Raw genomic sequence first — 24,146 nt, 5'->3', positions numbered from 1 at the left:
CAGTCCTGAAGGGACCTTCTATCTAGAACAGAACGGTGCCTTGTAATATGGTTTATTATGTGTCCTTGAGATGTCTGCAGTGAGAAGGGTCTAGCTAGAACATCAAAGAATTCAGTGCCTGGGAGATGATAGAAATATGGGAACAGGGGAAACTTTCATGGCAAAGATGACAGTAAACTCACCCTCTAAGCACTGGCACTCTGAGTAACTATGAGCCCAGCTTTGTGCAGCTGGGACATAAGCCCATCGAGCCTTTTGTAAGCCACCTGAGCCACATCTGTTGCACTCAAGCATCTATTTCTATTCCTAACTGTATAGACAATTTCTACTTTCTATACGCCAGTATGAGGGATGCTGCTAATTGCTGCTAATACATCCTGAGGTATATCTAAACCCTTATATCTCTATCTCTATCTATCTCTATCTCTATCTCTATCTCTATCTCTATCTCTATCTATCTCTATCTCTATCTCTATCTCAAATCTCTATATCATCTATATATGGAAGCAACCTAAGTGTCTAACAATAGATGAATGGATAAAGAAAGTATGGTACACACACACACACACACACACACACACACACACACACACACGGGAATATTACTCAGCCATAAAAAAAGAATGAAATCTTACCATTTACGACAACATGGATGGGTCTTAATGGCGTTATGCTAAGTGAAGTAAGTCAGACAGAGAAAGGCAAATACCATATAATTTCATTTATATGTGGAATATAAAAAATGAAACAAAACAAATAAACAAAACAAAACAAAAACAGACTTGCAGATGCAGGAAAAAAACTGTTGATTACCAGAGAGAAGAGAGATGAGGGGGGTGGGTAAGATACGTAAGGTAATTAAGAGGTGCAAACTTCTAGTAATAAAATAAGTAAGTCATGGGTATGTAATGTACAACATAGGGAATATAGTCAATACTATTGTAATAACTTTGTGTGATGACAGATTGTAACTAGATTTCTTGTGAGAATTATTGTGTAATGTATAAAAGTACAGAATCAATATGATGTGCACCTAAAACTAATAGGATACTGTATGTCAGTTATTCAATTAAAACAAACAAAAAACCCAAAATACAACATCAACTTACAAGCAGATTTAAAATGCTTAAAATCACACAGACACACAGACGCATGTATAGACCAAATCTTCATTTTATGCTAAATGTCAAGGAAAAGATGTTCACCTGTCTCTTGGTTGTGAAAAGAGAAGTAAGACATATCCTAGCAAAGAAAAAGAACAGAGATATTTTGTTTCTTCATAACCCTAATATTTTTGCTTCTTAGGCCAGGTTGGTTTCCCAGTTTGTGTTTCTTAGAAACAGAACCTAAAACAGGGATTTGAGTTTGAGTAATTTATCTGGGGTGAAGGAAACACCAGTGAGGAACTGAGGAACTGAGTGGGGGTGAAGGAAACACCAGCGAGTGAGGAACTGAGACAGAAAAAGGAGGTTGTCCAATAAGAGGCTACTACTGTGGACACCCGGAGCTTGCAATAGTTGAGGAGACTCTGGAAGCATGTTCAGAACACAGACGTCAGAGGTGATCTACCTGAGTGACCAGGGACTGGGGTACTTCTATACCAATTCCTATCAGTCACAGGCTGAAGGCAGCTTTTGGGGGTTGTTAATTCCCCCAGTACTTTGGGCCTTCCAGGCAGGTAGCAGTGAATGCTCTCAGGCAAAGAAATGCAACGTCCATCAGTCTTCAATTTGAAGTGGTAGGAAACATAAACTCCCCAAGTGGGTCTTTGTGTTTAAGATAGGGGCTACTTCTTTCGTCTTTTGGATTCCACTATCAATGTTGGTATTCTAGCTCTCAGGGACATTGCATACCATATAATGACCATTGGTTCAAAGTATACAGAGAATTGTGAAAAGGTGTTCTAACCATGCCAGGTATCATCTCCAAAATGTTTTCTGAACACTACTCATGAGACCATTACAACATTCAGTCAGCCAGTAGCTTCTGGATGATGTGACATATGGGAGGTCATGTTGGCTTCATGGTCACATGATTTTTCTCCCCAGTCACCATAAGTGTGTCCCTTAGCCTGAAATGCTGTTAGACAGAAACCCATGATGTTAAAGTAAACATTCTGTGACCTGTAAGTTACTAATAGCCAACGCATTATAGTCCAGAGAGCAAATCTGCATTTGAAACTTGTGTTAATCCCAGTAAGATCAAAACATTAATTGCTTATTACAATATGGAAGGTGTCTGATATAATCAACTTAGTACCAGGTGGCTGGTTAGTTTCCTCAAGGGATGGGGCCACATCAATGGCCCAGAATCAGTTTCTCAGTGACAAGATAAACATTCAGCAGTAGCAGCCCCAGCATTGCAGTAACGGCAAGGTTATCCCATCAGCCATGGTGAGGGAGAGCTCAAGCTGTTGGGTTTTTGCATAGCCGTCTTCTTTGTACCATGGCTGCTCTGTTCATGGGTCCATTGTGCCGGCACTGAAATGACTGAGGACACAGGCTGGCTGACATCCTGTCTACCTGGTCAGGGATGTCTGCAGCAGGTGATATTGTGGCATTGATATAAGACACAAAGATCTGCATCTATTGAACACACACCCATAACTCCATCCATGTCCTTCTTTCCCAGAGCTCTTTGTCTGTGTTCTTCCAATCTTCCATCTTCTGGGTTCCTGAACAACAGTCAGGCCATTTGCAACATCTCAGAAGTCTGAGTGTACTTTTAACTCAGACCATGTCCACTTGTAGTAGAAACTATAGTGCTTTCACGTCTCTAATTATTGATGTTGGTAGTTTGTTTCTTTTCTTTTTTTCTGGTCAGTATGGTAATTTTATTGATTGTACTGATCTCCTCAAAGAACCTGGTTTTGATTCCACTGCTTTAAAGAAAGTGTTTCTTTGTTTTTGCTTTTTACTTAATTGATTCCCATTCCAATATTTATTGTTTCTTTTCTTCTGTATCTTAGTTTACTGTGGCTGCTGTAACACATTGCCATGAAGCGGGTCCAAATCAAGATGGCGGCAGGGCCACCCTTTCTCTACAGGCTCTAGGGGAGAATTCATTTCTTGCTTCTCCCAGTTTTGCCAGAATTCCTTGGCTCAGGGAACACACTACTCCATGCTACCTCTGTCTGCATGTTGCCTTCTCGTCTCTCTCTTTTTCCCTTTCTCTCTGATCTCCTCTACATCTCTTTCTCTTATAAGAATACTTTATTGCATTTAGGTCCCACCTAGATGCCCAGGATAACCTCTTTATCTCAGGTCTTCAATTTAATTATACCAGAGAAAATGTTTAACCAAATCAAGAAACATTTACAGCTTCCAGGGATCAGGACTTGTAAGCTTTGGAAGGGGGCATGATTCTAGTTATCACATTTTGCTCACTTTTTTTTTTTATTTTCAATTCTTTTTCTAGCTTCTCTCAGGTAGAATCTGAAGTCATTTATTGAAGACTTTTCATCTTGTTCTTTGTTGGTGGTGAGTGCTAGACATCTCCTGTAAGTGCAACTTTATATTATCTTATTAATTTTGATATGCTGTTTTCATTCTGTTAAAAATAATTGCTACAGTTATTTTTAAAAATTTAACTCAGAGGTTATTTTTACTCATAGATTATTTTATTTATTTTTCAAATATGTGGGAATTTTCCAAAGATCTTAGTTTGTTTTCTAATTTAATTACATTCAGGTCAGAATATACTTTCTGTGATGAATTTGAGACTTTTGGTGGCAATAGATCTTGGTAAATTTTCTAAGTACATTTGATAACAATATGTGTTCTGCTATTGCTGGCCAGAGTCTTCTACAAGTGCTAATTTTTGTGTTCATGGTGTTGTCTATGTCTTCTATACCCTTACTGATATTTTTCTACTTATTTTGTCAATTACTGACATAACAGTGTTGAAATCCCAACTTTAATTGTGAACTCATTCGTATTTCCTTAGTTATATTGGTATTCACTTTAGATATTTTGAAGCTATGTTATCAAGTGCATAAATGTATACAGTTGCTATATCTTCTTGATAAATTGACCCCTTATCATTATGAGCTTACCTTCTTTATCTTGGTAATTTTCTTTGCTCTAACATATATTTGGTCTGATATAATACAGCCACACCATCTAACTTTGTTAGTACCATACTACCTTTGTTAGTATTAGCAATGCTTATCTTTCTCCAGCCTTTCAATATTAAACTATTTGTGTCTTCTTATTTAAAGTAGGTTTCTCATAGGTGGCATATTGTTGATCTTGCTTTGTGCACAATATCAAGCTTACACTTTATTTATTACACTTTATTTGGAGCTATTTACATGTAGAGTGATTATTGATATGCTTGGGTTAAAACCTACCATCTTGCTTTTTGTTTTCTTTTTGTCTCATTTGCTTTTTATACATTTTTGCTTCCTTTTCTCATTTCTTTGAATCAGTCTTTGGTTGAAAACTACTCCTAGGGAGTGCTAATTTTTAGGGGTCACTTCTGGCTTGCTGGGTAGTAGAAAAGTAGTAGAGAGAGACATCTTGAGGCAAAGAAATGCAGGTGATGGCAGTGAAAGTTGGCTGGTAAGAGTGGGACACAACAGAATCAGCCACGCTATGCAGTGTAACAGAGAGAAACAGTGTACACACTACACTTTCTGAAGTGCCTACAGCTTAGTGAAGATATGTCTTTAAAGCCTCTTTCTTGCTGACGGTAGTGGAGAGGCCATCTCATAATGCGGTAGGAGTGCCCAGTGAGTAAGTGGCTAAGGCTCATTTTAAATGACTGTTTCTAGGTCAGGGGAAACTACAAATATGACTCAACAGCTGGGAATATGAGGGTAAGGTGTTATATTTTCATTTATCGAGACAGAAGTACCTTATAAATCTACCTCTTTGCTACATCCCAAAGATTAAATGGTGGACACAAAAGGGATTATGCAGCAGTAAATTGAAGAAGGTAGGTGGGACATCAATAATCCGAAGCCACTTCAAGTTAGACCACAGTTACCCACACCTGTATTATTCCTGATGAAATACATATACATTTTCTAGAGAAGTAAATTTTTTTGCTTTATGGCTAGTGGCTTACATGTTACTTTTTAAAAAAACTTTAGGTAGAATTTGAAATTATAATAGAGGTATAGAGGTAAGAGGTATAGAGGTATTGAGGTAAAAACATGGATAAAATAGTAGATTTGAATATAATTCCTTAGTCATATCATGCATGCTATATATACTTGTTATATTCTTTTTTAGATTAATAAAAATATGAATGTTTTTTCGTCTGATTAAATATTCCTTCCAACATAATTTCTAAGGTTTGTTATTTTCCAATTATAAATATGACTGTGAGTAGTGCAAAATTTACATTGCATAATGAAAATACAAATCAATGTAAATTTCACTTTCATTTCAAACAGATTCCTATGAAGAGATTTCTTATCAACAGATTTTTCTTTGCATATAAAAGCATGCATATTTGAACATATGTATGCACTTTTACAAATAATATAAAGGAAAGCTTACCTTATACACATCTCTACTCCTCACATTTAATTTATTGAATGAATCTGACATATAACATTTTATAAATTTAAGATGGACAATGTGTTAATTTGATACATTTTTATATTGTAATATGACTGCCATGTGGTGCTATTTATCACATTACATAATTATAGCAGGACATTGTTATCTATATTCATTATACTGAGCATGGGTAAAATAGTAGTCTATCCATGTTGTTGCAAATGGCAGGATATTCTTCTTTCTCATGGCTGAATAATATTCCATTGTGTATATATACCATATCTCTTTTTATCCATTTATCTATTGATGAGCATTTAGGTGTTTCCATATATAACTTGGTTATTGTAAATAATGCTGCAATAAACACGGTAGTACAGATATCTTCTCAAAGTCCTGTTTTCATTTCCTTTAGGTGTATACCCAGCAATGCAATTCTAGATTGTACGGTAGATCTATTTTTAATTCGGGAGGAGCCTCCATACTGTTTTTCTTGGTGGTTGGACCAAATTACATTCTCACCAACAATGTATAAGGGTTCCCTTTTCTCTAATCTTCACCAGCACCTGTTGCCTCTTTTCGTCTTGATGATATAGCCATTCTAACAAGTATGAGGTGGTATCTGCTTATGGTTTTGATTTTTATTTTCCTGACAATTAGTGATGCTGAGCATCTTTCCACTTGTCTTGTGGTCTTCTTGGAAAAATGTCTATTTAGTTCTTATGCCCATTTAAAATTTTAATTAATTAATTAATTTATTTATTTATATTAAGTTTTAATTCCAGTGTAGTTTACATCGCAGTGTTATATTAGTTTCAGGTATACAATATAGGGATTCAACAATTCCATATAGTATTCAGCGCTCATCAAGATAAGTGTACTCTTAATCCCCTTCACCTATTTCACTCATCCCCCACCCACTCTGGTGGGTAAATATAATATATCAAAATCAGCCTATGGAAGGAAAATAAAAAATATAAATATAAGAAAAGTCTCAAATTAACTAATTAACTAATATTAACATCTTTAATACTGATATAGTTTTAAAGCAATAATTCAAAAAACTTTAGTGTATACAATTCTAAACATTAACTTCAGAAATTATGAAAATGAATTATACCACTTTGTCTGGTAAATATTCTGTATAACTAAGAGTCTGTTTTTTTGATTTGTCTCTCTTTTTATTTTGTTCATTTTTTTGTATCTTAAATTACACATATAAGTTAAATCACATGGTATTTGTCTTTCTTAGACTTATTTGCTTAGCATTATACTCTCTAGATGCAGTCATGTTGTTGCAAATGGCAAGATTTAATTCTTTTTGTGGCCAAATTGCACATATATATACCATATCTTTATCCATTCATCTCTCAATGGACACTTGGGCTGCATCCATAGTTTAGTTAACAATATTCTTCTGATCCATGAACATGGAGTGTCTTTTTATTTGTATTTTCTTTGACTTCTTTCGGCAGTCTTGTATTTTTTCATTGCCATATCTTTCACCTCCTAGGTTGATATTATTCATAAGTATTTGATTGTTTTTGATGCTATTGTGAATGGGATATTTTTATTTCTTTTTCACATGTTTCTCATTAGTGTAAAGGAATTCAACTGATTCCTGTATGTTGCTTTAGTAACCTTTGACTTTACTGAGTTGTTGATTAGCTTTTAATTTTTTAATGGGATCTTTGGGATTTTCTACATATAAAGGCATTTAATCAACAAACCCAGAGACAATTCAGTTCTTCCTTTCCAATTTGGATGTCTTGTATTTCTGTCTTGTCTAATTGGTATAACTAGGCCTTCCAGTACTATGTTGAATAAAGGTGGTGTAAGTGAGCATTGTTGTCTTGTTCCTGATCTTAGAGGAAAAATTTCCATATTTCTTCATGGAGTATAATATTAGCTGTGAGTTTGTTATATATGGTCTTCATGATGTTGCTGTATGTTCCTTCTGTAACAAATATGTTAAGACATTTCATTTGGAAAGGATGTTGTATTTTGTGAAATGTTGTGTGTGTGTGTGTGTGTGTGTGTGTGTGTTTATGAGATGATCATGTGATTTAGCTCCTTGATTTTTTAAGTTGAATATTTTATAGGTATGTGTCACTTCAAAACACATAGCTCTAACTTATTTAAAAAATTATGTAGCTAACCTTTGAAATATTGATAAAGAGTTATTTCCAATCTTTTGCTATTTTAACTAATGCTGCAACAATAAAGAGGTTTCATGTTAGCTGTGCCATTCCATTCTTAAGACTTTCTTCTTTTAATATTTCTTTAAAAATATTTTACTTTATAGTATGACTTTTCATGTTTTGAGGCATCTGTAACATATTTACATTTATTCTAATAATTTGAAAGTGGTATAATTCATTTTCATAATTTCTGAAGTTAATGTTTAGAATTGTATAAAGTTTCTTGAATTATTGCTTTAAAACTATATCAGTATTAAAGATGTTAATATTAGTTAATTAGTTAATATGGGACTTTTCTTATATTTATATTTTTTATTTTCCTTCCATAGGCTGATTTGATATATTATATTATTATCTTTAATACTCCTAGTGGCAAATTCCCTATGTCGCAGAATATACCTACATATAAAATACTGTGATTATCACATTTAATCAGTATTTAATTACTCTCTATACTGAGATGAAGAGTTTGGTGGGCAAGAGAACCTTTAAAACTATGTTTTCTTTCATTTCAATTTTGTGTTAATTATATTACTATATTATTATTAATCATATTAATGTCATTATTGATTATATTATTATTGTCATATCACCATTTCCTATAAGTCCAACAGCTGTCCAATATTGGGTCCATTTATAAGACTATTTACTGTAATGAATGTAGGGTGGAATGAAATTATGGAGCATTTTGAGAATAATCAGATTGTTTTCCACTTCAGTTAAGAAAAAAAGTCCAGCCACTTTACTAGAATTTTATTCCTTAAGACATATTGTGTACTTTTACTCCATAAATACAGATTATTTTATGTTTTAGTAATTTTTTAAATATGATATCTATCTTCTTCAGAGATATCAAATATTTGTATGTTAGATCTTTATTCCTTAGTAATCATGTTTTGCATAAATATTTTGAATTTGTAGCTTATTCTTATTTTTTAAGTTTTTACTTGTTTTGAGAGAGAGAGAGGGGGGGGAGGGGCAGAGAGAGAAAGGGAGAGAGAGAATCCCAAGTAGTCTTTGTGCTGTCAGCACAGGACCTGATGCAGGGCTTGAACTCATGAACCATGAGATCATGACCTGAGCCTAAATCAAGAGTTGGACACTTAATGGACTGAGCCACCTGGCACCTCAGTTATACCTTATTTTTAAATTTTATCTTTTTAACCTTCTCAAACATCTTTATGATTCCTTTATGTAGTGTCTATATTACTTTTTTGGTACCACCACGAAGGAAGTTGAGTGTTCCATTCTTGTAGAAAATGATAATTTCCGTTGAAGCAGGTAAAGGAGCTACATGAAGGATGTCCTTAAAGAAGTGAATACATAGCATTTTAGATAGTATGAAGTTTTTGAAATCTGGTGGAGGAACATCAGGATGAGTTTGAATGTCAGGAAAATAACCTTCCTAGCACAGGCTCTCTAGAGAGAGCAGACTTTGGCGTTTTGCTCACATTCTCAGGAGACTAAACAGCTGGTTTGTGTGACTTTTTTTTAAAACTGAATTTCCTGTTTATTTTTGTATAATACAGAGATACTGCAACGTCCATGAGGATTTCTAAGATCACAGAATATAGGTATGAAAGGGGCATAAAGATCATCCTCCTTGTCTTGTAAAAGACTCAAAATGACTTATATTCAAATAAATGAAAGAAAGAAAGAAAGAAAGAAAGAAAGAAAGAAAGAAAGAAAGAAAGAAAGAGAGGGAGGGAGGAAGGAAGGAAGGAAAGAAGGAAGAAAGAAAGAAAGAAGAAAAGAAAGAAAAAAGGAAAGAGTGGTTGTACCAAAACTAGAAGCAACCTCTCTATACTAGCCCCTAACCCTCATACCTATATTAGTATATTTAGACAGGCATAAATGAAGACATTTATACCATAGCTGATGCTCCTAACATAAGCCTAGAATTGTCTATGTAACTACTGAAAACTTACTGGTATAGCATAGAGCAAATAATCATGACAACGATAAAATAATCACCTGAATACAGTCACTATTTATATATCAAGCTTCACATATAATTATTGTGTAATATAAGTAGTATATTGCTTTTATTCTATTTAAAGAGGACATTAATTGAAGTGATAATAAATGTTATTTAAAAGCAGATCTTTTTCATATAAATTATCCTACATAGTGATTGTCACCTTCGAAAACGTTTGATATTTTCTTCCTGAATTAATGAGACAAAAAGTAATATTCTCTTCATGGTGCTCCCTGTATAAAGTATTCCGTATTTGGCATTTTTTATTTCTTATTACTATAATTAATATTTCTTACCAGACTTCAGGGTATCTTAAAAGTAGTTTATATAATGTATAGGAATCACATAAAATAATAATATCTTATTTGGGTTCAACAGATGTCTAATTTTCTATACACTTGTCATCACATTTCCACTTTGCTGTCCAGCATTTACCAGATTACTTGTTATCAAAGCCAAGACATCAGTTCAGAGTACCACAAATGATATTAAAAAGGGAAATAATAAAGCAAGAGAAAATGTTTGTGCACATATGCCAAACAATGAGGTAATATCCCTAATAAATTGGACAACAGTCTAAAATTCAAAGAGAAAGAAACTAGATAAATGGGCAAACAAATGAACAGGCAACTCACAGAAATGGGGATCCATATGCCAGAAAAGTATGTCAAAAAGTTTCACTATCATCATTGGTGAAGTAAAGGAAATGAAATTAAAATGCCATTGCAGTGCCTTACAATGTAGATGAAATACTGTTAATTTTCAATGATGGTGAAGTTCCTATTTGGCTGTGTACACTCTTATTTTCTTCTGATAGTACGAATACTCCATTTCCTCAAAGAAACTGGTAATTTATATATATATATAAATTATATATAAATATATATATATTTATATATAAATTTATATGGCAACTTATAAATCCTTCTTTAGAAATCTGGTCTGGAGAAATATAAATGCAAAAGAATAAGATTACGTATATTTCAGCATTATGCATGGAAAATTAAAAGAAATGGTCTATATGTCTATCATTATAAGAAGAGTAAATTTTCATGTGTATGTGTGTGTGAAATGCACAGCAAATTAAAAGACCAGATTAGGGGGGCGCCTGGGTGGCGCAGTCGGTTGGGCGTCCGACTTCAGCCAGGTCACGATCTCACAGTCTGTGAGTTCGAGCCCCGCGTCAGGCTCTGGGCTGATGGCTCAGAGCCTGGAGCCTGTTTCCGATTCTGTGTCTCCCTCCCCTCTCTCTCTGCCCCTCCCCCGTTCATGCTCTGTCTCTCTCTGTCCCAAAAATAAATAAACGTTGGGAAAAAAAAAAAAAAAAGATAAAAGACCAGATTAGGTAATAATGGACTAACCTGGAGAGAACTATCATATGTAGTCACTGTTAGTTGGAAAAAAATCAAGCTGAAGATCAAAGTGTAGCTATAATCATTAAGAACAAGGACCAAAGATATATAATAAAATGTGCATGTGCATGCAGGTGTTGTAAATGCGCATAGGGAGAACTCTAAAGGATGCACAGCAAGCTGTTGACATTGATTACTTCAATAGGAGTTGCATTGGAGATAGGAAAGGGGAGGTTTTATTCATACACATATGCATTGCAGCTTAATCATCCCTTGGGTCCTACTTGGGATCCACTAGGATGTACCATTTTCATCTTATGATAGGTTGCTGCTTTTCCCATTTTACTTTATTTATTGGAGTATCTGATGGGACGCAGGGCCTTAGGGAAATCTTGGATACATGCTCACACGGTGGCTCTGGGCAAGACTTCGCTCTTTATTACGGCCCACAAACATACCAGGAGCTCTTTCTCAAAAGCCATAGCATTCTTTTTGCCAATGGTATAGAATGGCTTCTGAAGCTCAGGACCAGCAGCATTCCCACTGAGGTTTGTAATAAGCTCCATGTTGCTTTTTTCCCATGACCATCACTTTCCTTATAGATCCTGTTGTATCACGTGGCCCAAGGGGCAGGGCTGCTTGTACTATGCCTGGACCTGCTGCAGAGCCTCTCCTGTTCTGCATCCCACTTAATGCCTACAGCCTTCTGTGCCATTTGGTATCTTTGTTGGAGACCTATTCCTAGCTGTGGAATATGCTGCCTCCAAGACCCAAAGAGGCCTACTGGGACCCTCTGGTTCTTTCTTCATAAATTTTACTTCGAATGGAGTATTCTAGCATACCCCTAACCACTGGACCTGTAAAACTCACCCAACATTTCAAGTTCCTGAATCCTAATAGGTGTTTGTGTGTTTGTGTTGTGTCTCCCACCCTCCAGAGCACAGGTGTGTTGTTTTTTTGTTTTTGTTTTTGTTTTAATATGAAATTTATTGTCAAATTGGCTTCCATACAACACCCAGTGTTCATCCCAACAGGTGCCCTCCTCAATGCCCATCACCCACTTTCCCCTCCCTCCCACCCCCCATCAACCCAAGTTTATTCTCAGTCTTTAAGAGTCTCTAACTTTTTTTTCCACCTTCCCCTCCCCCATGGTCTTCTGGTAAGTTTCTCAGGATCCACATAAGAGTGAAAACATATGGTATCTGTCTTTCTCTGTATGACTTATTTCACTTAGCATTAACACTTTCCAGTTCCATCCACGTTACTACAAAAGGCCATATTTCATTCTTTCTCATTGCCAAGTAGTATTCCATTGTATATATAAACCACAACTTTTTTATCCATTCATCAGTTGGTGAACATTTAGGCTCTTTCCTTAATTTGGCTGTTGTTGAAAGTGCTGCTATAAACATTGGGGTACAAGTGCCCCTATGCATCAGCACTCCTGTATCCCTTGGGTAAATACCTAGCAGTAGAACACAGGTGTTTTATCAAGGTCTCCCATGTTCCAGCATCTGCTTGTGTAACCTTCTCTAGCAGCATGATATTATCAATGTAGTAGACATTACAATTAGTATCCACTAAATGTAGTAGGTAGGAGGCCAAATACCTTAGGGGGCCACATACCTGGAGACTATATTAAGGAAGAGAGGTAAGTTAATATAGCCTTGAGGAAAAATTGTAAATCAATATTGTTGTTCATCTCATATGAATGTAAATTGTTTCTCATCCTCCATTCTAAGCAGAATAGAAAAGAATACATTTCCCAAGTCATTAACTGCATACCATGTATGGGAGACCTTGTAAACGATCCCATGTAAGGTATGGAGCTGCTATTGGGCCACTATTTGGTTGAACTTTAAGCAGTCTACAGCCATTCTCTAAGAGCCATCTGATTTCTGGATGGCCAGACTGCTGACTTAAATAGAGAGATAATATGATTACTTCTGCTGTATCCTCTATGTCTTTGGTGGTGGCATTAATTTCTTTATTCATGTGTTCTGGAATCCTATCATTCTCCTTGGCTCTGGGAAGCCTGGATGCATAACAACATCTCATACCACTGGCTTCCCACCAGCTGGAGCCCCTCTTATTAGTGCCTTTCTTTATTGTTTCAGTGGAAGAAGTGTCCTCTCAGGGAACACAGTCACATGATACCTTCTTTAGTGGATACCTGATAGCATCATTATTATATCTGTTTTCTTATAACATAAACCCTTTCAACCATCCTAACGTCTTTGAGTCTTTGGGCCCCTTCTTCAATAATCTCCGTTGACAATAATGGTATGTCTATCTCACTTCCTGTCAGTTTTTCCAAGGCTCAAGGAGCCACCCTGATAGTACATTAGGATCCACTCCTGGTGTCTTGCCTACAAGGAAATTTTTGAGTCACTGGAGTTCTGCATCAGTAAATTCTTCCTTATCCTGCTTTATATTCCTCCCTCCCTAAGCACATTACCTTCAAGCTGTATACCATGTTTTCTGGTTCTGGCTGGTACTTGTTAGTCAAGTCCTGTAACTCTTTTGGTGAATAATAGGCCAATTCTCCTTAGTAATCAGACAAAACCATTCTGGGTCTTGCCTTTGGTTTAGGTCTAGAAGCTAAGAGGGGAGGTGGGACAAGATCTTGAGAAAAATAGTTATTATCTTGTGCCACACCTCACTCAGGTGAGGGCTCTTTATTGTCTCTGGCAGAGGAAGTTTGGTCTCTTCCAGCAAGGTGGAGAGGGCTACTTTACAGGGTCAGAAGATTTGGGAAAAATGGACTATCTCAAACACATCAGATGTCTTATTCCCTATTCTCAGTGTCCAATTCCTTCCCTATCAGAGTCCTGACTTTTATACAGGAAACTTGGAGAGATTGTGAATTCAGCTTCTTTCTTATTCTATGCCCAATATCAGGTTGTTGGTTTGTGTTATATGAGTCTGGTCTCTAACTGTAGGAGATGAGGATCTTTTTAAAAATTTTTTTAAATGTGTATTTATTTTTGAGAGAGAGAGAGAGAGAGAGAGAGAGAGAGAGCAAGTGGGGCAGGGGCAGAGAGAGAGGGAGACACAGAATCTGAAATAGGCTCCAAGCTCTGGCTGTCAGCACAGAGCCTGACACAGGGTTCAAACCCATGAACCACGAGATCATGACCTGAGCTGAAGTTGGATGCTTAACTGACTGAGCCACCCAGGCTCCCCACTGAGTATCTTTTTAAATGCTGCCTAACTGACTTTGACATCATAGCATGAATTGGAAATTGTCTCGTCCGACTCTGTCATTTTCATTCTTTGGCATATGAGGGGCATTTAACAACAACAACTTCATAGTCCAAAAGTTACTATTGCTTCCCACATCTCTCATACCTAGAGATAATTACATTAGCCAATGTAGGGTTTTTAACTGTGCCCCATTCTAACTCACTGTTGGCGAGTCTTAGTAATTGCAATGCTTGGGCATGCTAGTGGTTATGACTGCCCCATTCCACCAGCAGTGGACTCCTGCTGCCATCTGTCCAGTGAGTGATCTGATTCCAGAATTCTATTCAAGAATCTGCTGAATTCATTGATCAAGTAAGTTACTAAGGTCAGCCTACATTCAAAGACAGGGAAAATAATTCAGTCTTTCAATGGAGCAAGTGCACTCATTTATAAGAAAGGGGTAATTAACTATGTCAAATAAGAGATAACCTAACAAAAGTTGTCGGAATTGCAACACATAAACAAAATTTAGTACCTATATTATAAATAAACAAAAAAACCCTCTTCATTTAATATGATGCAAACATCTGAATGGACTCAATCCACTTGCATGTAGTTCAATGAATTTATAATATAACATCTATGGAAAATAATTCCCAATGAAATTTTGGATAATTATATTACATGAAGGTATCTTTTAGAAACTGCTTGCCCCAGGAGTTTTTTTTTAATATATTAATTTATATTAATTTTTTTTTTGAGAGAGAGAGAGAGCACAAGCAGGAGAGGGGTGGAGGGAGAAGGAAGGAGATAATCTCAAGCACGCTCTGTGTCCAGCATAGAGCCCCGGCAGGGCTCAATCTCATGACTCCAAGATCATGACCTGAGCTAAAATCAAGTGTCAGATACTTAACAGATTGACCCACCCAGGCACTTCTGATTGCCCTAGGAATTTTAACCCTTGCTTATCTCTTAGAAGTCAAGAGAGAACTCCATTAAGAACAGACTCAGTCTCTCTAAAACTTGAACCTAGAATAGAGTTCTGTAAAGATTCTGGCTGCCAGACTAAAAGTCAGTTCACTTAAGAAAGTACAGCATTTGTAGTATACATATAGGTGAAATATTACTCAGCCATAAAAAAGGAAAGTTTTCCATTAGCAATGAAATAGGTAGATCTGGAGGGTATAATGCTAAGCGAAATAAGTCTATCAGAGAAAGACAAATACTGTATGATGTCACTCATATGTGGAATTTAAGAAACGAAACAAATGAACAAAGAAAAAGGGAGGTAAACAAAAAAATCCCAAAGTGTCGTAGACTCTAAGTTCTAAAGTTCTCTCTTGTCTAGCAAGAGAGCGGGACACAGGAGTCCAGGAAAAGACAAGAGCCCCGAATAAGGGTCCATGTCCCATTGTTATTGGGATCAGAAGGCTTACAAACATGGTGATGGACGTGCACAAAGGGACAATGAATCTTTGAACATTAACTTGTGGACGTGAGGGAAAGGGGGTGTTGAAGCTATTTGGGGTGGGCAGTTGGGAGGAAGGTTGTTTACAGTGGACAGGAGGCAGCACCTCTGTTTATCTTAGCTAGCTTTGGGGATGAGACAGATAGGAGGAATAATCTCAGGGTTGACAAGGCACCTTTTCTTTTGTTAACCATCTCCACTCTGAACTGCTTTGCCTGCAGCGCAGGGGTCCATAGTCCAATTCACAATTTACCTAACCTGGCCCTATCCTCCTGTGAAAGCAGCTTTTCTGCTGTAGTACTAAATTGGGAGTGCTTCCACCCTGAATTTCTAATCTTATTTATTTCATATACCTATGTATTGGGCACCATTTTGCCGTTCCTATTTGAGGTCTTTGCCCTACCCTCTGCAACCCCCCTGTATTCCTGGTGCCTTTGCACCTCCCTATTCTTGGGGTGCCTCTGCACCCCCTATTTTTGGGGTGCCAATCTGGTTTACCCAAACTTGGGTGTGAGAATTTTATGGCTTTGTATTTCTTTATGCCTTGTTAACCCATTGGTGTAAGCCTGGGGGATTCCTAAGCTTATCCCCCACAACAAAGTTTTATATGTAGACAACAAACTGGTGGTTGCCAGAGTGGAGGTGGGTGGGGGGAATGAGTGAAATGGGTGGAGGAGATTAAGAGTACACTTATCACGGTGAGAGAACTGAGTAATGTATAAAATTGTTGAATCATTAAAATGTACACCTGAAACTAAGAAAGCATGCATGTTAATTACACTTGAATTGAAAAAAAATAGTAATAATATATAATGTGAATTAAAATGTGGGTTAAAAAGTTATAATTATGAAAAAGTAACTAGGCAGAATAAAAACACTGAAAGAAAATTGGCTCAAAATGTTATTATTGCTTGTCTTTGGATGGTAAGATTCTGGGGAATATTTTTTCCTCTTCCTTTTTTATTTTCTGAAATTTATTTATTTATTTATTTATTTATATATTTATTTGTTTGTATTTATTTTTTTTGTTGTTGTTTGGGGAATATTTATTTATTTTTTCAATATATGAAATTTATTGCCAAATTGGTTTCCATACAACACCCAGTGCTCATCCCAAAAGGTGCCCTCTTCAATGCCCATCACCTATCCTTCCCTTCTTCCCACCCCCTATCAACCCTTAGTTTGTTCTCAGTTTTTAAGTGTCTCTTATGCTTTGGCTCTCTCCCACTCTAAACTCTTTTTTTTTTTCCCTTCCCCTCCCCCATGGGTTTCTGTTAAGTTTCTCAGGATCCACATAAGAGTGAAAACATATGGTATCTGTCTTTCTCTGTATGGCTTATTTCACTTAGCATCACACTCTCCAGTTCCACCCACGTTGCTACAAAGGGCCATATTTCATTCTTTCTCATTGCCACGTAGTACTCCATTGTGTATATAAACCACAATTTCTTTATCCATTCATCAGTTAATGGACATTTAGGCTCTTTCCATAATTTGGCTATTGTTGAGAGTGCTGCTATGAACATTGGGGTACAAGTGCCCCTATGCATCAGTACTCCTGTATCCCTTGGGTAAATTCCTAGCAGTGCTATTGCTGGGTCATAGGGTAAGTCTTTTTTTAATTTTCTGAGGAACCTCCACACTGTTTTCCAGAGCGGCTGCACCAATTTGCATTCCCACCAACAGTGCAAGAGGGTTCCCGTTTCTCCACATCCTCGCCAGCATCTAGAGTCTCCTGATTTGTTCATTTTGGCCACTCTGACTGGCGTGAGGTGATATCTGAGTGTGGTTTTGATTTGTATTTCCCTGATGAGGAGCGACGTTGGGCATCTTTTCATGTGCCTGTTGGCCATCCGGATGGCTTCTTTAGAGAAGTGTCTATTCATGTTTTCTGCCCATTTCTTCACTGGGTTATTTGTTTTTCGGGTGTGGAGTTTGGTGAGCTCTTTATAGATTTTGGATACTAGCCCTTTGTCCGATATGTCATTTGCGAATATCTTTTCCCATTCCGTTGGTTGCCTTTTAGTTTTGTTGGTTGTTTCCTTTGCTGTGCAGAAGCTTTTTATCTTCATATGAAATTTATAAGACAAAGGTATTTTCCTTTGGGGAGAAAAATGAAGGGCAGCGTAAGAAATTTAGTGAATAGTGTATGGTGACAGATGGTGACTACACTTACCATGGTGGTCAGTGAAAATGTATAGAATGTTGAAATAATGTGTTGTACACCTGAAACTAATATAACATTATATGTCAATTATACCTCAATAATAAAAAAAAAGTAAATTTAAAATTTAAAAACAATAAACAACAACAACAACAAAAACAAAAGAGATCTGGATCTCAAGTGGTGTCTGTTAAGAATAAAATTCAGAAGCAACTTCCTTTCCAAATGCAAAGAATTCATGACCACTGACCTCTTATATGCTTTCCTGGGCAGAGAACAGGACTCTGCCCAAATACTGTGAAGTTCCACAGATCAAGTCAAGGCAAAGGTTGGCCTTTCCGTGGTTTGAAGTTTCGCATAAGTGTTTCCCTGAGCACCTTAAAAAATAAATCCACTCTCTGAATATAAGCATTTTTCAAAGATGTAGAAGTCTTTTATTTATCTCTAAAAACTTGGTGTTGACCAAGGAAACAGGCAAAGCTAAAATAAAATCAAGCATTATATTTGGGGGTCTCAGAACTGCAATTTGGGGGACAGATTTGGGTAGCAGCCCAAACTGTGTCCTCTCAGAGAACAAAAGTCAAGAGGTTTTGAAGATATACTCTTATGCTTGCATTTGTTGTTTCCAGAGAATTTTGATTGGTGTTGGAGGCAGAAAACGAAACTGAATATAATTTGTTGCTAAGGCTATCACTGAGCAAAGTTGCCTAGTGTAGCAAGTTGCAGGTGTTTGGGCTGAATCCTTGGAATATTTGTGGTTTGGCCCCGTCCAAAAGTTGAAGGTTTCACTGCTGAGGACGCACAAAAGGCCCATCTCCTTTCTGGCCTCCTGGCTCCATTTAAAAACCCCTGGACATACGTGACCTCATTTCATCTCCCATTTCAGTCAGTGTCAAAGGGTAAGACTACAAATTTTTAGTCTTTCTTCTGTGACAGTAAAAAATGCTCCGTTATTACTTGTATCCTAATGGCAGAGGCTTACGTGGCACGAAGGACCTGGTTTGTTTCTAGAGACTTGAGACAGAAATCTCTAACAAGAAGTCTATAAAATTCCCTTTTGAAAATGCCGGCAAGCAACACGGAGATGTGTATCAGTAAAGAAACAACGGCCTGAAATCTGCAACAGTGTGTGGTATCACCAAGGAAAACAATAATTTAAGCATCAGAGTAATTTGCTGTTTGCATTTCAGTTTACTGCTGGCAATGTGCCCTACTGTTGCGTTTGCTCTAGCCTCAAAAATTTACTGTTCCACTGTGATTGTTCCAAGTCGCTCCCAATTATTGGCGGTTTCCTTTCCTAGGCTTCATCATCATCATCATCGTCATCATCGTCATCATCATCATCGTCATCGTCATCCTCCAATGAAATCAGCTACAAATGTTTTTAATTATTGGAATCATCAGTATTACTACCGTTTATGGAGGAACTGCTATGAAGCCTGTTCTCTGCTAAAATGTTTGCTAACATTTTATATTTACAACTCTTTAAGGTAAATCCTACACTGAAAGAAAGAAAATATCAACCCAAAGTCTTTAATCAAGCATGTATTAAGAGTGCTAAAATGTGGGGAGTAGCTTAAGATGAGTGTTCTGCGGGAAGCAAGTAGCTGAACGATTTTAAGGCTGATTGGGGATGGTCATTCGAAACTTAATTTTCTTCTAAGAATTATCCCCTGCGCAAATTCTTGGAAAGCAGAAGGAAATGAGTCATCTTAGTCATGGGACAGAAGGTACAACAGGAAGATGGAATCTCAGGGTAACAGTTATTGGCTGCTTAAGTGCATTTAGGGATAAGAGGTTGCGGGAACATTTGGAAGCTACGAATTTTGCAGGATAGCTAAGGTTTAGTATTGTGATTGTCTCGGATGATTGCAATTATCTCTTGAGTTAGTAGTTAGCAGATACACAGAGGCATTTACGCTCTAGGCACTATAAAATATGGGATTACAGTGGTCAGGAACCCACGAAATAGTATCATTGGTAGACTGTGACACGTCTCTTTAGTCCCCCCACTTATCTTTCTTAGTCTCGACCAAGAAAGCACATCCGAAGGATTGAAGGCAATTGTTTAAAATGCATTTGCAGGGTGCCCGGGTGGCTCAATCAGTTAAGCATCCGACTTCGGCTCAGGTCATGGTCTCCCAGCCTGTGAGTTCGAGCCCCGAGTCGGGCCCTGTGCTGACAGCTTGGAGCGTGGAGCCTGCCTCAGATTCTGTGTCTCCCTCTCTCTCTGCCCCTTCCCTGCTCTCTCTCTCTCTCTCTCTCTCTCTCTCTCTCAAATAAGTAAGCTTTAAAAAATAAAAATAAAACAAAATGCATTTGCGATGTTCACATGATCTTTCTGCATTGGTTCTTGCCTGTGCTCTACCTTGACACTTTTATCAGGGCTATAAGTTTGGCTAATGGAACATGTTATAGTAATATTCTCAATAATTTTAAGTGAAATTGCCCTATCAATGCTGAGCTAAGATTTTAGTCAATTTTCCTCTCTTGTTTTGCGAACCAGCAATAAAGCACAGACAGTATAGAATCCTCTGATGAGGGAAAACACATAATTAGCCAAGAGTTAGTCAGTGATTACCCTGGAAGTAACCACACATAATAAACACGGAGGACACTGACCATTCTCCAAAGCCTCTGATGGAGTAATAAAACATCCACACACGATTGCCACTAACTGCTTACTTTTGAGATGTGATTAGAAACAAAATTAACCAGTCGACAGTTCTTGTACCAATTTGTATACTTGAACCTGAGGACCGTTCTTTTCACCTAAGATGTATACAAATATTGAAACACATTTATGTTTATATCTCTTACTTTCACTAATAAAACATTGAGGACCGTATTTTTCTGATAGTCTTTAGTTTTTTCCTGTAAGTCTAGTAAAGATGGATTCTTAAGTAATCAAACACTTGATAGAGACAACAGAAAGCACAGGAAATAATTCTGATGAAGCACAGATTACTTAGGAGAGAAAGAAAAACTCTCACCATCTTATCAAGATAGAGCAATAGTCCAAGAAACCTTCATGGCTTAGCAGATGAAGGAAAATTAAGTTTTAGTTCTACGTAAGCACACCTCGTCTGCCAGCCCCGAAGACAGCAGAGGGTGGACACCTGCCCTTTCTTCTCTAACCTCAGCTCTTCGAACTTTCTAACGCAAGCGTCAGTCTCTAGCTGTGCGTAGGTGACTAGGCAGGCTTCCCACAGCAGAGGCCAGCCCACCTTGCAGCCACTTCTTCCGTACTTTGCAGCAGTCCCACAAACAGGGGCATCGAAGCAGCTGGCATCTGGGGCATCTCTGCACTCAAGCGGCAGTCCACCAGCATCTACACACAGGCCACCCCTCCCCATACAGAGGTCACGGGCCAACTTGAGATTTCCCTCCTGAAGCCTCTTTCCCGAGACTCCATTCTTAGGTCTCCTAGCTGGCTCACCAATTGTTGGTTCCTAACTTGGGAATTACCTCGGTAACATCTAAAACTGGCCGCTGTAGTCAGAGGGCAGGAGAGACTGAGGAAAGAGGCAGCCATACGATGTGGGTTAAGAGGTGGACATCACTGGAGACCATTATTCTGCCTACGCCACTGTTCCCTCAATGTGATATTTTCTTCTCTCCTTCATGAAGCTTTATTCCAATCAAGTTGAATGTTCCTGCCTCCCTGCCTCTGTTCATCTCCTTAGTTCTACCCAAAATGTCCTTCCTCTCAATTTCAGGTCATCTCAAACTTGTCCACCTTTCCAAACCAATCTGCCCATGAAATATTTCCCAACCATTTTCGTGCACAATGACATCTCCTTCTTTGAAAAGTCTGTGCTTTGATTTACCTTGAACTCAGCCAGGGGTACTATGAACTTAAAGAAATGAGTATCCCGCATATTGATTAACAGCAAGTTTTGAAATACACTAGCAAGACTTCAGAATGAACCTGATCTGTGGCAACATAAACTCATTGTCGGAGGTACCCCAGAGAGAGTGGTCTTTGGTTTAGTCCAGCTCTTCAGGTCACTAAATAACTGAGGTTTTGATCCCGAGTTTAAGCCGGATCTTCTTCTCTCTTTCTGATACTTCAACGTCCAGGTAAATTCTCGGGTCACCGAATGTAGAAATGCAAAGGTCATAGAAAACGTCCCCCTTACGGGGAGGCGGAGTCTTATTCCTGTTTGCGTGCTGAGCAATGGAAGGATGGAAGCACGTTCCCCTCACCAAACGCCCTCACCTGGTAGGTCCACAAATGTCCACAACCATGCTTGCCATTGCACGTGGATTTTGAACTGTTAGGCATGAAACGAAAGCAGTGTTTTTCCAGCCACTTCAGCTCTCAGTGAAGAAGGGAGCTTTCTCTGAAATGCTGCGGCATATGTCGTCTTGGATTTATCAAACACTGCTTTGAAAAGCGGGCTTTCTTTTTATGCCTAGGCACTATTTCCCGCGATTGATTTTAGTGCTGCCATTAATAAGCAATTGCCCTGTGGAAAATGCATTCCACAGAGAATTCTCAAGTAATGATAAACGCAGGGGGCACAAACATCATATTAACTATTGTTTTGTCACTGTAGCATTTCAGGGTTCACATCTTAATCACTCTACCTTCAAAGTGTGAATATTTTTTTTAATGTGCGAAATTATTTGACCTCATAACAAACATATGAATCTGGGATCTTTCTTACGGATAATCCCACACCTTGTGTTTCTTACTGTCATTTTAAACAGCTTGATGTGTTTTTACTCAGTTGATGAGTCAGAAAAATACTTAATTTTGTAACAATAAAAATGGTAAGCCTTTCACACATTGTGTTGATAAAACAGAGATCACCTGTCAGAATTTATGCCTTAAATAGGTTTATAAACATTACAGGGAATTAGGGGAAATAATTTTGTTTCAATGAACAAAATATATTCATGTATTCATGGAAATGTATGGTAACATTGCCGCTAATGATCACGTCAGTTGAGACTAGAGTGGATACTTATTTTTCTTTTCATTTCCATGGAAAGTTCCTATACAATATTTGATAGATTAATGAATCTCAAAGGAAGGGCATCTCAGTGCCTCCCAAACCATTATATTTCTTTTTTGAATTATATGATATGATTATATGAATTACACGATCTGGAAATTTCTTCGCTTCATTTAACCCCAAACATGAATCCTCTGTTTCTATTTCTTTCTGCCATTTCTGTATTCATGATGGTTAAAGAGTAAATGTACCCAATCTCTGATTTGCAGGCCTGTCCTTTATAAACATAAAAATGACTATTATGTGTTTCCATAGAACTCCCCCTTGTAAATAATGCTACCAACATTTGTTGACATTTCTCTTTGTTAGCCTTTTATAAGGGGAAGAGATTAATATACACAGATATGAATGTTGTCTTCATTTCATCTGAATGGCACTATCCTCTCCATCCAAACAGGAACTGAAAGGGCTTTATTTCTGTTCTGTTTAGCCGATCCCAAATGTCTATTATCAGGGTCTGAATTTTTCATCATTTCTTACAATCTCACTGGTTAAGGTATTCCTAGGTAGGCATTGTTATTCTATCATGTGATAAAGATGAAATACAGATACTGTTCTCATTTCAAATACAATTTTAGCACCCATGGCAAATTTAGACTTGATACTTAGACTGCTCTTTTGATGGCAGTGGGTGCCGAATCCAAAAAGATCAAGTATAAATCGCGCAAGTTTGCACGGTGTCCCAAGGGACAGGAACTATTCCTCAGGAATACCGTTGCCCGTCCAGTGCTGTTTCCTAACTGCCTCCTTTACAGATTAAAAAACACTTGTAATACATTGAAGAAGCTATGATGAATATGGGGCGCCTGGGTGGCTCAGTCAGCGGAGTGACTGACTTCGGGTCAGGTCAGGATCTTATGGTTTGTGGTTTCAAGCCCATGTCAGGCTCTGTGCGGAAGCAGGAGCCTGCTTCAGATTCGCTGTTTCCCATCTCTCTGCTCCTCCCCTTTTTGTGTTCTGTCTCTCTCTCTCTCTCAAAATAAATAAACATTAAAAATTTTTTAACAGGAGCAATTTTGTGTATGCTAATTAACATTGCAAAAATGAAATGTACTTTCAAATTTCTTACACAGGTTACCACTGACCAGTGAATGACTATGTATTTTTCTTAGCCCCTCGTCCTTTTAGGTATTGTTCCTCTTGCATTGCCCCCAAGATGCTGTGTGATATCTTTGCAGAGAAAAAAGTCAGCTCTCTCAGGGTTGTACCACACAGATGTGGTTCTCTGCTTTCTTTGTGGTATCTGAATATTTCTTCCTGACGTCC

The 24,146-nt window shown here is 37.6% G+C and overlaps 1 long non-coding RNA gene across 1 annotated transcript; it reads left to right on the top strand.

The window, feature by feature from the left end:
- The first annotated feature begins 860 nt into the window (after nucleotides 1–860).
- On the top strand, nucleotides 861–19,458 carry LOC123601691. Its single transcript, XR_006714241.1, has 3 exons — nucleotides 861–890; nucleotides 3,418–3,499; nucleotides 19,158–19,458. It is a non-coding gene; the product is annotated as an uncharacterized LOC123601691 (long non-coding RNA).
- Nucleotides 19,459–24,146: the final 4,688 nt, after the last annotated feature.

Source organism: Leopardus geoffroyi, chromosome D1, assembly GCF_018350155.1.
Source record: "Leopardus geoffroyi isolate Oge1 chromosome D1, O.geoffroyi_Oge1_pat1.0, whole genome shotgun sequence".
NCBI lineage: Eukaryota > Metazoa > Chordata > Mammalia > Carnivora > Felidae > Leopardus > Leopardus geoffroyi.
The sequence above is the reverse complement of the archived record's forward strand: the minus strand, read 5'-3'. Positions and strand labels throughout refer to the sequence as shown.